Source organism: Mobula hypostoma, chromosome 6 (genome assembly GCF_963921235.1).
Source record: "Mobula hypostoma chromosome 6, sMobHyp1.1, whole genome shotgun sequence".
NCBI lineage: Eukaryota > Metazoa > Chordata > Chondrichthyes > Myliobatiformes > Myliobatidae > Mobula > Mobula hypostoma.
Window position 1 is genome coordinate 183,765,463 of NC_086102.1, and position 16,173 is coordinate 183,781,635.

The 16,173-nt window shown below is 37.0% G+C and overlaps 1 protein-coding gene across 5 annotated transcripts in view; it reads left to right on the forward strand.

Annotated features, from left to right (window-relative positions):
* Window positions 1-11,930, forward strand: part of heg1 (heart development protein with EGF-like domains 1) — a 126,472-nt gene extending 114,542 nt beyond the window's left edge. For 3 of the 5 annotated variants that reach the window (XR_010018465.1, XR_010018468.1, XR_010018469.1), the window contains one exon: window positions 5,614-5,637. The gene's annotated coding sequence lies outside the window, so the exon portion shown is untranslated. Of the gene's footprint in view, window positions 1-5,613; window positions 5,638-7,409; window positions 7,431-10,122; window positions 10,147-11,908 lie in introns of those variants that run through there. The other 2 variants (XR_010018466.1, XR_010018467.1) reach the window with 2 other exon arrangements.
* Window positions 11,931-16,173: the final 4,243 nt, after the last annotated feature.

Here is a 16,173-nt window from a genome sequence, read left to right on the forward strand (position 1 = left end):
TGTGTATGAGGGAGATGAAGGTTAAGTTATTAGAGTGGTTATTTTGGAGAAACTTCTCTGACATCCTCTGGCAATCAGAGAAGACGGAAGCTTGTCACTGGAGAACATTTGACGCATTTCAGCACCATTAACTGTGAACTATTCTGCATTTGATACAATCACATCGACGTCTAAAATTCTGCATTTGATAGTTTCATATTAAATTTTATAATTTTCTCTTTTTCAGTGACGACCTCACCAACACCAACAGGTATGATCTGAACGTTTCCATCCCAGTCTTTCAAGTGAATATAATTGGGATTTCTTTGACCACTTTTCCTTTTTCCTTTGAAATATTCACACAAATATCTTCAGTTGATATTCTGTTATTGACCATGACTCTAAAGGGATTAAGGCATCAATTGATAAGGAGAATGAAAAACTGTTAAATCCTATGAGCAGAGATTGATAAAAAGATCTGGATAAAGTAAGGTATAGGATAGCTTAAATTAAATTAAACAGCAATCTCTTTTACAGTCAATGCCAATGAAAGGACATCAGATTGGAGCAAGAAAGTTTCACTGTGCTGGAGTCATGCTTATAGGTTCATAGAACACGACAGCACAGAAAAAAGGCCCAAAGGCTGATCAATCCATGCCAATCCATTGATCTGCCTGGGTCCATTGAGCTGCACTATGCTATAGCACTCCCATCCATGTACCTATCTAAATTTCACTTCAATGTTGAAATCAGAATCACGTCAACCACCTGTGCTGTCATCTTGTTCCTCACTCTCACTATCTTCTGAGTGAAGTTGTTCCTCTTCATGTTCAACTTAAACATTTCAGTGTTAAACCTGAAAGCATGATCACTACCTCAGCCAGATTTTCAAGCATCCTCTTTGCACGGTGCGATACTAACGGGATTTGAAGGTGATTTATTTCTGAAAATGCTTTTATGAGTATTAAGTACATTAGACTGGCTCAGTTACCTAAGATAACGAGTACTTTGACAATACTAATAGAAAATAGCTTCAACTAAATTGTACATCAATCTCTTTTACAATTAATGGCACAAATAACATGACAGGCAGGAGCAATAAATTTCATTCTGATTGTACAATTTCAGTGAAATGGCTATTGGTCATTGAAAATTAAGTGAATGGAACTTGATATTTCAATATATTTTCTCATATCAATTCTTACCTTTAGAAGATACTCTGTTATAATATATTGGCTTTCTGACAATATTTCAGAGAAATAGTACTCAACTGAGCTACATGCACATTGAAGGGATTATTTTAATCAGTTCTGACTTCCATTCCCTCTAGTGGCTGGGCAATATTTTTGACTGAGAGATGAATACATTACAAGGCTCTACAATTCTCTCATATTTCCTGGTCCTCGGTGGAATTTACTTAGGAAACAATGAACTCCCAGCTAAGTTTTGGATTCCAGGACCACTTCACAAGCACTTCTCAAAACTGGGCACTGTTGCTGTGTAAGGTTTACAACAGCAAACGGTTCTGAAGCCAACATTTATTCAGATCGATAACCGTAAAATTTGTACCACAGCAGGACTAAATTAGATCAGAATTTTCAAGGATCGCTTTGATTTGGAAAAATAGTGAGATGCAAATGATTTGAGCGATAGATCATTTAGAAAGTTGTGCCAATCCGCGAAGCCATCACTACAGCATGCAAGGTTTGGCTCATTGAAGAAAAAAAATCAGTTGATTTCCATTGCAGGAAAGTGACCTGAGATAAAATTTCTTTATGGTTAATACAAAATTCATTGCTTTCTTGTAACTTTACAATGTGTATGAGGGAGATGAAGGTTAAGTTATTAGAGTGGTTATTTTGGAGAAACTTCTCTGACATCCTCTGGCAATCAGAGAAGACGGAAGCTTGTCACTGGAGAACATTTGACGCATTTCAGCACCGTTAACTGTGAACTATTCTGCATTTGATACAATCACATCGACGTCTAAAATTCTGCATTTGATAGTTTCATATTAAATTTTATAATTTTCTCTTTTTCAGTGACGACCTCACCAACACCAACAGGTATGATCTGAACGTTTCCATCCCAGTCTTTCAAGTGAATATAATTGGGATTTCTTTGACCACTTTTCCTTTTTCCTTTGAAATATTCACACAAATATCTTCAGTTGATATTCTGTTATTGACCATGACTCTAAAGGGATTAAGGCATCAATTGATAAGGAGAATGAAAAACTGTTAAATCCTATGAGCAGAGATTGATAAAAAGATCTGGATAAAGTAAGGTATAGGATAGCTTAAATTAAATTAAACAGCAATCTCTTTTACAGTCAATGCCAATGAAAGGACATCAGATTGGAGCAAGAAAGTTTCACTGTGCTGGAGTCATGCTTATAGGTTCATAGAACACGACAGCACAGAAAAAAGGCCCAAAGGCTGATCAATCCATGCCAATCCATTGATCTGCCTGGGTCCATTGAGCTGCACTATGCTATAGCACTCCCATCCATGTACCTATCTAAATTTCACTTCAATGTTGAAATCAGAATCACCTCAACCACCTGTGCTGTCATCTTGTTCCTCACTCTCACTATCTTCTGAGTGAAGTTGTTCCTCTTCATGTTCAACTTAAACATTTCAGTGTTAAAGCTGAAAGCATGATCACTACCTCAGCCAGATTTTCAAGCATCCTCTTTGCACGGTGCGATACTAACGGGATTTGAAGGTGATTTATTTCTGAAAATGCTTTTATGAGTATTAAGTACATTAGACTGGCTCAGTTACCTAAGATAGCGAGTACTTTGACAATACTAATAGAAAATAGCTTCAACTAAATTGTACATCAATCTCTTTTACAATTAATGGCACAAATAACATGACAGGCAGGAGCAATAAATTTTCATTCTAGTTGTACAATTTCAGTGAAATGGCTATTGGTCATTGAAAATTAAGTGAATGGAACTTGATATTTCAATATATTTTCTCATATCAATTCTTACCTTTAGAAGATACTCTGTTATAATATATTGGCTTTCTGACAATATTTCAGAGAAATAGTGCTCAACTGAGCTACATGCACATTGAAGGGATTATTTTAATCAGTTCTGACTTCCATTCCCTCTAGTGGCTGGGCAATATTTTTGACTGAGAGATGAATACATTACAAGGCTCTACAATTCTCTCATATTTCCTGGTCCTCGGTGGAAGTTACTTAGGAAACAATGAACTCCCAGCTAAGTTTTGGATTCCAGGACCACTTCACAAGCACTTCTCAAAATTGGGCACTGTTGCTGTGTAAGGTTTACAACAGCAAACGGTTCTGAAGCCAACATTTATTCAGATCGATAACCGTAAAATTTGTACCACAGCAGGACTAAATTAGATCAGAATTTTCAAGGATCGCTTTGATTTGGAAAAATAGTGAGATGCAAATGATTTGAGCGATAGATCATTTAGAAAGTTGTGCCAATCCGCGAAGCCATCACTACAGCATGCAAGGTTTGGCTCATTGAAGAAAAAAAATCAGTTGATTTCCATTGCAGGAAAGTGACCTGAGATAAAATTTCTTTATGGTTAATACAAAATTCATTGCTTTCTTGTAACTTTACAATGTGTATGAGGGAGATGAAGGTTAAGTTATTAGAGTGGTTATTTTGGAGAAACTTCTCTGACATCCTCTGGCAATCAGAGAAGACGGAAGCTTGTCACTGGAGAACATTTGACGCATTTCAGCACCGTTAACTGTGAACTATTCTGCATTTGATACAATCACATCGACGTCTAAAATTCTGCATTTGATAGTTTCATATTAAATTTTATAATTTTCTCTTTTTCAGTGACGACCTCACCAACACCAACAGGTATGATCTGAACGTTTCCATCCCAGTCTTTCAAGTGAATATAATTGGGATTTCTTTGACCACTTTTCCTTTTTCCTTTGAAATATTCACACAAATATCTTCAGTTGATATTCTGTTATTGACCATGACTCTAAAGGGATTAAGGCATCAATTGATAAGGAGAATGAAAAACTGTTAAATCCTATGAGCAGAGATTGATAAAAAGATCTGGATAAAGTAAGGTATAGGATAGCTTAAATTAAATTAAACAGCAATCTCTTTTACAGTCAATGCCAATGAAAGGACATCAGATTGGAGCAAGAAAGTTTCACTGTGCTGGAGTCATGCTTATAGGTTCATAGAACACGACAGCACAGAAAAAAGGCCCAAAGGCTGATCAATCCATGCCAATCCATTGATCTGCCTGGGTCCATTGAGCTGCACTATGCTATAGCACTCCCATCCATGTACCTATCTAAATTTCACTTCAATGTTGAAATCAGAATCACCTCAACCACCTGTGCTGTCATCTTGTTCCTCACTCTCACTATCTTCTGAGTGAAGTTGTTCCTCTTCATGTTCAACTTAAACATTTCAGTGTTAAAGCTGAAAGCATGATCACTACCTCAGCCAGATTTTCAAGCATCCTCTTTGCACGGTGCGATACTAACGGGATTTGAAGGTGATTTATTTCTGAAAATGCTTTTATGAGTATTAAGTACATTAGACTGGCTCAGTTACCTAAGATAACGAGTACTTTGACAATACTAATAGAAAATAGCTTCAACTAAATTGTACATCAATCTCTTTTACAATTAATGGCACAAATAACATGACAGGCAGGAGCAATAAATTTTCATTCTGATTGTACAATTTCAGTGAAATGGCTATTGGTCATTGAAAATTAAGTGAATGGAACTTGATATTTCAATATATTTTCTCATATCAATTCTTACCTTTAGAAGATACTCTGTTATAATATATTGGCTTTCTGACAATATTTCAGAGAAATAGTACTCAACTGAGCTACATGCACATTGAAGGGATTATTTTAATCAGTTCTGACTTCCATTCCCTCTAGTGGCTGGGCAATATTTTTGACTGAGAGATGAATACATTACAAGGCTCTACAATTCTCTCATATTTCCTGGTCCTCGGTGGAATTTACTTAGGAAACAATGAACTCCCAGCTAAGTTTTGGATTCCAGGACCACTTCACAAGCACTTCTCAAAACTGGGCACTGTTGCTGTGTAAGGTTTACAACAGCAAACGGTTCTGAAGCCAACATTTATTCAGATCGATAACCGTAAAATTTGTACCACAGCAGGACTAAATTAGATCAGAATTTTCAAGGATCGCTTTGATTTGGAAAAATAGTGAGATGCAAATGATTTGAGCGATAGATCATTTAGAAAGTTGTGCCAATCCGCGAAGCCATCACTACAGCATGCAAGGTTTGGCTCATTGAAGAAAAAAAATCAGTTGATTTCCATTGCAGGAAAGTGACCTGAGATAAAATTTCTTTATGGTTAATACAAAATTCATTGCTTTCTTGTAACTTTACAATGTGTATGAGGGAGATGAAGGTTAAGTTATTAGAGTGGTTATTTTGGAGAAACTTCTCTGACATCCTCTGGCAATCAGAGAAGACGGAAGCTTGTCACTGGAGAACATTTGACGCATTTCAGCACCGTTAACTGTGAACTATTCTGCATTTGATACAATCACATCGACGTCTAAAATTCTGCATTTGATAGTTTCATATTAAATTTTATAATTTTCTCTTTTTCAGTGACGACCTCACCAACACCAACAGGTATGATCTGAACGTTTCCATCCCAGTCTTTCAAGTGAATATAATTGGGATTTCTTTGACCACTTTTCCTTTTTCCTTTGAAATATTCACACAAATATCTTCAGTTGATATTCTGTTATTGACCATGACTCTAAAGGGATTAAGGCATCAATTGATAAGGAGAATGAAAAACTGTTAAATCCTATGAGCAGAGATTGATAAAAAGATCTGGATAAAGTAAGGTATAGGATAGCTTAAATTAAATTAAACAGCAATCTCTTTTACAGTCAATGCCAATGAAAGGACATCAGATTGGAGCAAGAAAGTTTCACTGTGCTGGAGTCATGCTTATAGGTTCATAGAACACGACAGCACAGAAAAAAGGCCCAAAGGCTGATCAATCCATGCCAATCCATTGATCTGCCTGGGTCCATTGAGCTGCACTATGCTATAGCACTCCCATCCATGTACCTATCTAAATTTCACTTCAATGTTGAAATCAGAATCACCTCAACCACCTGTGCTGTCATCTTGTTCCTCACTCTCACTATCTTCTGAGTGAAGTTGTTCCTCTTCATGTTCAACTTAAACATTTCAGTGTTAAAGCTGAAAGCATGATCACTACCTCAGCCAGATTTTCAAGCATCCTCTTTGCACGGTGCGATACTAACGGGATTTGAAGGTGATTTATTTCTGAAAATGCTTTTATGAGTATTAAGTACATTAGACTGGCTCAGTTACCTAAGATAGCGAGTACTTTGACAATACTAATAGAAAATAGCTTCAACTAAATTGTACATCAATCTCTTTTACAATTAATGGCACAAATAACATGACAGGCAGGAGCAATAAATTTTCATTCTGATTGTACAATTTCAGTGAAATGGCTATTGGTCATTGAAAATTAAGTGAATGGAACTTGATATTTCAATATATTTTCTCATATCAATTCTTACCTTTAGAAGATACTCTGTTATAATATATTGGCTTTCTGACAATATTTCAGAGAAATAGTACTCAACTGAGCTACATGCACATTGAAGGGATTATTTTAATCAGTTCTGACTTCCATTCCCTCTAGTGGCTGGGCAATATTTTTGACTGAGAGATGAATACATTACAAGGCTCTACAATTCTCTCATATTTCCTGGTCCTCGGTGGAATTTACTTAGGAAACAATGAACTCCCAGCTAAGTTTTGGATTCCAGGACCACTTCACAAGCACTTCTCAAAATTGGGCACTGTTGCTGTGTAAGGTTTACAACAGCAAACGGTTCTGAAGCCAACATTTATTCAGATCGATAACCGTAAAATTTGTACCACAGCAGGACTAAATTAGATCAGAATTTTCAAGGATCGCTTTGATTTGGAAAAATAGTGAGATGCAAATGATTTGAGCGATAGATCATTTAGAAAGTTGTGCCAATCCGCGAAGCCATCACTACAGCATGCAAGGTTTGGCTCATTGAAGAAAAAAAATCAGTTGATTTCCATTGCAGGAAAGTGACCTGAGATAAAATTTCTTTATGGTTAATACAAAATTCATTGCTTTCTTGTCACTTTACAATGTGTATGAGGGAGATGAAGGTTAAGTTATTAGAGTGGTTATTTTGGAGAAACTTCTCTGACATCCTCTGGCAATCAGAGAAGACGGAAGCTTGTCACTGGAGAACATTTGACGCATTTCAGCACCGTTAACTGTGAACTATTCTGCATTTGATACAATCACATCGACGTCTAAAATTCTGCATTTGATAGTTTCATATTAAATTTTATAATTTTCTCTTTTTCAGTGACGACCTCACCAACACCAACAGGTATGATCTGAACGTTTCCATCCCAGTCTTTCAAGTGAATATAATTGGGATTTCTTTGACCACTTTTCCTTTTTCCTTTGAAATATTCACACAAATATCTTCAGTTGATATTCTGTTATTGACCATGACTCTAAAGGGATTAAGGCATCAATTGATAAGGAGAATGAAAAACTGTTAAATCCTATGAGCAGAGATTGATAAAAAGATCTGGATAAAGTAAGGTATAGGATAGCTTAAATTAAATTAAACAGCAATCTCTTTTACAGTCAATGCCAATGAAAGGACATCAGATTGGAGCAAGAAAGTTTCACTGTGCTGGAGTCATGCTTATAGGTTCATAGAACACGACAGCACAGAAAAAAGGCCCAAAGGCTGATCAATCCATGCCAATCCATTGATCTGCCTGGGTCCATTGAGCTGCACTATGCTATAGCACTCCCATCCATGTACCTATCTAAATTTCACTTCAATGTTGAAATCAGAATCACCTCAACCACCTGTGCTGTCATCTTGTTCCTCACTCTCACTATCTTCTGAGTGAAGTTGTTCCTCTTCATGTTCAACTTAAACATTTCAGTGTTAAAGCTGAAAGCATGATCACTACCTCAGCCAGATTTTCAAGCATCCTCTTTGCACGGTGCGATACTAACGGGATTTGAAGGTGATTTATTTCTGAAAATGCTTTCATGAGTATTAAGTACATTAGACTGGCTCAGTTACCTAAGATAGCGAGTACTTTGACAATACTAATAGAAAATAGCTTCAACTAAATTGTACATCAATCTCTTTTACAATTAATGGCACAAATAACATGACAGGCAGGAGCAATAAATTTTCATTCTGATTGTACAATTTCAGTGAAATGGCTATTGGTCATTGAAAATTAAGTGAATGGAACTTGATATTTCAATATATTTTCTCATATCAATTCTTACCTTTAGAAGATACTCTGTTATTATGTATTGGCTTTCTGACAATATTTCAGAGAAATAGTACTCAACTGAGCTACATGCACATTGAAGGGATTATTTTAATCAGTTCTGACTTCCATTCCCTCTAGTGGCTGGGCAATATTTTTGACTGAGAGATGAATACATTACAAGGCTCTACAATTCTCTTATATTGGTGGCAGTGTTAGCAGTGAGGAGGATGCTAAGAGGATGCAGGGTGACTTGGATAGGTCGGGTGAGTGGGCAAACTCATGGCAGATGCAATTTAATGTGGATAAATGTGAAGTTATCCACTTTGGTGGCAAAAATAGGAAAACAGATTATTATCTGAATGGTGGCCGATTAGGAAAAGGGGAGGTGCAACGAGACCTGGGTGTCATTATACACCAGTCATTGAAAGTGGGCATGCAGGTACAGCAGGCGGTGAAAAAGGCGAACGGTATGCTGGCATTTATAGCGAGAGGATTCGAGTACAGGAGCAGGGAGGTCCTACTGCAGTTGTACAAGGCATTGGTGAGACCACACCTGGAGTATTGTGTGCAGTTTTGGTCCCCTAATCTGAGGAAAGACATCTTTGCCATAGAGGGAGTACAAAGAAGGTTAACCAGATTGATTCCTGGGATGGCAGGTCTTTCATATGAAGAAAGACTGGATGAACTGGGCTTGTACTCGTTGGAATTTAGAAGATTGAGGGGGGATCTGATTGAAACGTATAAGATCCTAAAGGGATTGGACAGGCTAGATGCGGGAAGATTGTTCCCGATGTTGGGGAGGTCCAGAACGAGGGGTCACAGTTTGAGGATAGAGGGGAAGCCTTTTAGGACCGAGGTTAGGAAAAACTTCTTCACACAGAGAGTGGTGAATCTGTGGAATTCTCTGCCACAGCAAACTGTTGAGGCCAGTTCATTAGCTATGTTTAAAAGGAAGTTAGATATGGCCCTTGTGGCTACAGGGGTCAGGGGGTATGGAGGGAAGGCTGGGTTCTGAGTTGGATGATCAGCCATGATCATAATAAATGGCGGTGCAGGCTCAAAGGGCCGAATGGCCTCCTCCTGCACCTATTTTCTATGTTTCTATGTCTATGTTTCTATTTCCTGGTCCTCGGTGGAATTTACTTAGGAAACAATGAACTCCCAGCTAAGTTTTGGATTCCAGGACCACTTCACAAGCACTTCTCAAAATTGGGCACTGTTGCTGTGTAAGGTTTACAACAGCAAACGGTTATGAAGCCAACATTTATTCAGATCGATAACCGTAAAATTTGTACCACAGCAGGACTAAATTAGATCAGAATTTTCAAGCGTCGCTTTGATTTGGAAAAATTGTGAGATGCAAACGATTTGAGCGATAGATCATTTAGAAAGTTGTGCCAATCCGCGAAGCCATCACTACAGCATGCAAGGTTTGGCTCATTGAAGAAAAAAAATCAGTTGATTTCCATTGCAGGAAAGTGACCTGAGATAAAATTTCTTTATCGTTAATACAAAATTCATTGCTTTCTTGTCACTTTACAATGTGTATGAGGGAGATGACGGTTAAGTTATTAGAGTGGTTATTTTGGACAAACTTCTCTGACATCCTCTGGCAATCAGAGAAGACGTAGCTTGTCACTGGAGAACATTTGACGCATTTCAGCACCGTTAACTGTGAACTATTCTGCATTTGATACAATCACATCGACATCTAAAATTCTGCATTTGATAGTTTCATATTAAATTTATTAATTTTCTCTTTTTCAGTGACGACCTCACCAACACCAACAGGTATGATCTGAACGTTTCCATCCCAGTCTTTCAAGTGAATATAATTGGGATTTCTTTGACCACTTTTCCTTTTTCCTTTCACACAAATATCTTCAGTTGATATTCTGTTATTGACCATGACTCTAAAGGGATTAAGGCATCAATTGATAAGGAGAATGAAAAACTGTTAAATCCTATGAGCAGAGATTGATAAAAAGATCTGGATAAAGTAAGGTATAGGATAGCTTAAATTAAATTAAACAGCAATCTCTTTTACAGTCAATGCCAATGAAAGGACATCAGATTGGAGCAAGAAAGTTTCACTGTGCTGGAGTCATGCTTATAGGTTCATAGAACACGACAGCACAGAAAAAAGGCCCAAAGGCTGATCAATCCATGCCAATCCATTGATCTGCCTGGGTCCATTGAGCTGCACTATGCTATAGCACTCCCATCCATGTACCTATCTAAATTTCACTTCAATGTTGAAATCAGAATCATCAACCACCTGTGCTGTCATCTTGTTCCTCACTCTCACTATCTTCTGAGTGAAGTTGTTCCTCTTCATGTTCAACTGAAACATTTCAGTGTTAAAGCTGAAAGCATGATCACCACCTCAGCCAGATTTTCAAGCATCCTCTTTGCACCGTGCGATACTAACGGGATTTGAAGGTGATTTATTTCTGAAAATGCTTTTATGAGTATGAAGTACATTAGACTGGCTCAGTCACCTAAGATAGCGAGTACTTTGACAATACTAATAGAAAATAGCTTCAACTAAATTGTACATCAATCTCTTTTACAATTAATGGCACAAATAACATGACAGGCAGGAGCAATAAATTTTCATTCTAGTTGTACAATTTCAGTGAAATGGCTATTGGTCATTGAAAATTAAGTGAATGGAACTTGATATTTCAATATATTTTCTCATATCAATTCTTACCTTTAGAAGATACTCTGTTATTATGTATTGGCTTTCTGACAATATTTCAGAGAAATAGTACTCAACTGAGCTCCCTGCACATTGAAGGGATTATTTTAATCAGTTCTGACTTCCATTCCCTCTAGTGGCTGGGCAATATTTTTGACTGAGAGATGAATACATTACAAGGCTCTACAATTCTCTCATATTTCCTGGTCCTCGGTGGAATTTACTTAGGAAACAATGAACTCCCAGCTAAGTTTTGGATTCCAGGACCACTTCACAAGCACTTCTCAAAATTGGGCACTGTTGCTGTGTAAAGTTTACAACAGCAAACGGTTCTGAAGCCAACTTTTATTCAGATCGATAACCGTAAAATTTGTACCACAGCAGGACTAAATTAGATCAGAATTTTCAAGGATCGCTTTGATTTGGAAAAATAGTGAGATGCAAATGATTTGAGCGATAGATCATTCAGTAAGTTGTGCCAATCCGCGAAGCCATTACTACAGCATGTAAGGTTTGGCTCATTGAAGAAAAAAAATCAGTTGATTTCCATTGCAGGAAAATGAACTGAGATAAAATTTCTTCATGGTTAATACAAAATTCGTTGCTTTCTTGTAACTTTACAATGTGTATGAGGGAGATGAAGGTTAAGTTATTAGAGTGGTTATTTTAGAGAAACTTCTCTGACATCCTCTGGCAATCAGAGAAGACGGAAGCTTGTCACTGGAGAACATTTGACGCATTTCAGCACCGTTAACTGTGAACTATTCTGCATTTGATACAATCACATCGACGTCTAAAATTCCGCATTTGATAGTTTCATATTAAATTTTATAATTTTCTCTTTTTCAGTGACGACCTCACCAACACCAACAGGTATGATCTGAACGTTTCCATCCCAGTCTTTCAAGTGAATATAATTGGGATTTCTTTGACCACTTTTCCTTTTTCCTTTGAAATATTCACACAAATATCTTCAGTTGATATTCTGTTATTGTCCATGACTCTCAAGGCATCAATTGATAAGGAGAATGAAAAACTGTTAAATCCTATGAGCAGAGATTGATAAAAAGATCTGGATAAAGTAAGGTATAGGATAGCTTAAATTAAATTAAACAGCAATCTCTTTTACAGTCAATGCCAATGAAAGGACATCAGATTGGAGAGAGAAAGGTTCACTGTGCTGGAGTCATGCTTACAGGTTCATAGAACACGACAGCACAGAAAAAAGGCCCAAAGGCTGATCAATCCATGCCAATCCATTGATCTCCCTGGGTCCATTGAGCTGCACTATGCTATAGCACTCCCATCCATGTACCTATCTAAATTTCACTTCAATGTTGAAATCAGAATCGCGTCAACCACCTGTGCTGTCATCTTGTTCATCACTCTCACTATCTTCTGAGTGAAGTTGTTCCTCTTCATGTTCAACTTAAACATTTCAGTGTTAAAGCCGAAAGCATGATCACTACCTCAGCCAGATTTTCAAGCATCCTCTTTGCACCGTGCGATACTAACGGGATTTGAAGGTGATTTATTTCTGAAAATGCTTTTATGAGTATTAAGTACATTAGACTGGCTCAGTTACCTAAGATAACGAGTACTTTGACAATACTAATAGAAAATAGCTTCAACTAAATTGTACATCAATCTCTTTTACAATTAATGGCACAAATAACATGACAGGCATTAGCAATAAATTTTCATTCTGATTGTACAATTTCAGTGAAATGGCTATTGGTCATTGAAAATTAAGTGAACGGAACTTGATATTTCAATATATTTTCGCATATCAATTCTTACCTTTAGAAGATACTGTGTTATAATATATTGGCTTTCTGACAATATTTCAGAGAAATAGTACTCAACTGAGCTACATGCATATTGAAGGGATTATTTTAATCACTTCTGACTTCCATTCCCTCTAGTGGCTGGGCAATATTTTTGACTGAGAGATGAATACATTACAAGGCTCTACAATTCTCTCATATTTCCTGGTCTTCGGTGGAATTTACTTAGGAAACAATGAACTCCCAGCTAAGTTTTGGATTCCAGGACCAATTCACAAGCACTTCTCAAAACTGGGCACTGTTGCTGTGTAAGGTTTACAACAGCAAACGGTTCTGAAGCCAACATTTATTCAGATCGATAACCGTAAAATTTGTACCACAGCAGGACTAAATTAGATCAGAATTTTCAAGGATCGCTTTGATTTGGAAAAATAGTGAGATGCAAATGATTTGAGCGATAGATCATTTAGAAAGTTGTGCCAATCCGCGAAGCCATCACTACAGCATGCAAGGTTTGGCTCATTCAAGAAAAAAAATCAGTTGATTTCCATTGCAGGAAAGTGACCTGAGATAAAATTTCTTTATGATTAATACAAAATTCATTGCTTTCTTGTCACTTTACAATGTGTATGAGGGAGATGACGGTTAAGTTATTAGAGTGGTTATTTTGGAGAAACTTCTCTGACATCCTCTGGCAATCAGAGAAGACGGAAGCTTGTCACTGGAGAACATTTGACGCATTTCAGCACCATTAACTGTGAACTATTCTGCATTTGATACAATCACATCGACGTCTAAAATTCTGCATTTGATACTTTCATATTAAATTTTATAATTTTCTCTTTTTCAGTGACGACCGCACCAACACCAACAGGTATGATCTGAACGTTTCCATCCCAGTCTTTCAAGTGAATATAATTGGGATTTCTTTGACCACTTTTCCTTTTTCCTTTGAAATATTCACACAAATATCTTCAGTTGATATTCTGTTATTGACCATGACTCGAAAGGGATTAAGGCATCAATTGATAAGGAGAATGAAAAACTGTTAAATCCTATGAGCAGAGATTGATAAAAAGATCTGGATAAAGTAAGGTATAGGATAGCTTAAATTAAATTAAACAGCAATCTCTTTTACAGTCAATGCCAATGAAAGGACATCAGATTGGAGCAAGAAAGTTTCACTGTGCTGGAGTCATGCTTATAGGTTCATAGAACACGACAGCACAGAAAAAAGGCCCAAAGGCTAATCAATCCATGCCAATCCATTGATCTGCCTGGGTCCATTGAGCTGCACTATGCTATAGCACTCCCATCCATGTACCTATCTAAATTTCACTTCAATGTTGAAATCAGAATCACCTCAACCACCTGTGCTGTCATCTTGTTCCTCACTCTCACTATCTTCTGAGTGAAGTTGTTCCTCTTCATGTTCAACTTAAACATTTCAGTGTTAAAGCTGAAAGCATTATCACTACCTCAGCCAGATTTTCAAGCATCCTCTTTGCACGGTGCGATACGAACGGGATTTGAAGGTGATTTATTTCTGAAAATGCTTTTATGAGTATGAAGTACATTAGACTGGCTCAGTTACCTAAGATAGCGAGTACTTTGACAATACTGATAGAAAATAGCTTCAACTAAATTGTACATCAATCTCTTTTACAATTAATGGCACAAATAACATGACAGGCAGGAGCAATAAATTTTCATTCTGATTGTACAATTTCAGTGAAATGGCTATTGGTCATTGAAAATTAAGTGAATGGAACTTGATATTTCAATATATTTTCTCATATCAATTCTTACCTTTAGAAGATACTCTGTTATAATATATTGGCTTTCTGACAATATTTCAGAGAAATAGTACTCAACTGAGCTGCATGCATATTGAAGGGATTATTTTAATCAGTTCTGACTTCCATTCCCTCTAGTGGCTGGGCAATATTTTTGACTGAGAGATGAATACATTACAAGGCTCTACAATTCTCTCATATTTCCTGGTCCTCGGTGGAATTTACTTAGGAAACAATGAACTCCCAGCTAAGTTTTGGATTCCAGGACCACTTCACAAGCACTTCTCAAAATTGGGCACTGTTGCTGTGTAAAGTTTACAACAGCAAACGGTTCTGAAGCCAACTTTTATTCAGATCGATAACCGTAAAATTTGTACCACAGCAGGACTAAATTAGATCAGAATTTTCAAGGATCGCTTTGATTTGGAAAAATAGTGAGATGCAAATGATTTGAGCGATAGATCATTCAGTAAGTTGTGCCAATCCGCGAAGCTATTACTACAGCATGCAAGGTTTGCCTCATTGAAGAAAAAAAATCAGTTGATTTCCATTGCAGAAAAATGACCTGAGATAAAATTTCTTCATGGTTAATACAAAATTCGTTGCTTTCTTGTAACTTTACAATGTGTATGAGGGAGATGAAGGTTAAGTTATTAGAGTGGTTATTTTGGAGAAACTTCTCTGACATCCTCTGGCAATCAGAGAAGACGGAAGCTTGTCACTGGAGAACATTTGACGCATTTCAGCACCATTAACTGTGAACTATTCTGCATTTGATACAATCACATCGACGTCTAAAATTCTGCATTTGATACTTTCATATTAAATTTTATAATTTTCTCTTTTTCAGTGACGACCTCACCAACACCAACAGGTATGATCTGAACGTTTCCATCCCAGTCTTTCAAGTGAATATAATTGGGATTTCTTTGACCACTTTTCCTTTTTCCTTTGAAATATTCACTCAAATATCTTCAGTTGATATTCTGTTATTGACCATGACTCTAAAGGGGTTAAGGCATCAATTGATAAGGAGAATGAAAAACTGTTAAATCCTATGAGCAGAGATTGATAAAAAGATCTGGATAAAGTAAGGTATAGGATAGCTTAAATTAAATTAAACAGCAATCTCTTTTACAGTCAATGCCAATGAAAGGACATCAGATAGGAGCAAGAAAGTTTCACTGTGCTGGAGTCATGCTTATAGGTTCATAGAACACGACAGCACAGAAAAAAGGCCCAAAGGCTGATCAATCCATGCCAATCCATTGATCTGCCTAGGTCCATTGAGCTGCACTATGCTATAGCATTCCCATCCATGTACCTATCTAAATTTCACTTCAATGTTGAAATCAGAATCACCTCAACCACCTGTGCTGTCATCTTGTTCCTCACTCTCACTATCTTCTGAGTGAAGTTGTTCCTCTTCATGTTCAACTTAAACATTTCAGTGTTAAAGCTGAAAGCATGATCACTACCTCAGCCAGATTTTGAAGCATCCTCTTTGCACGGTGCGATACTAACGGGATTT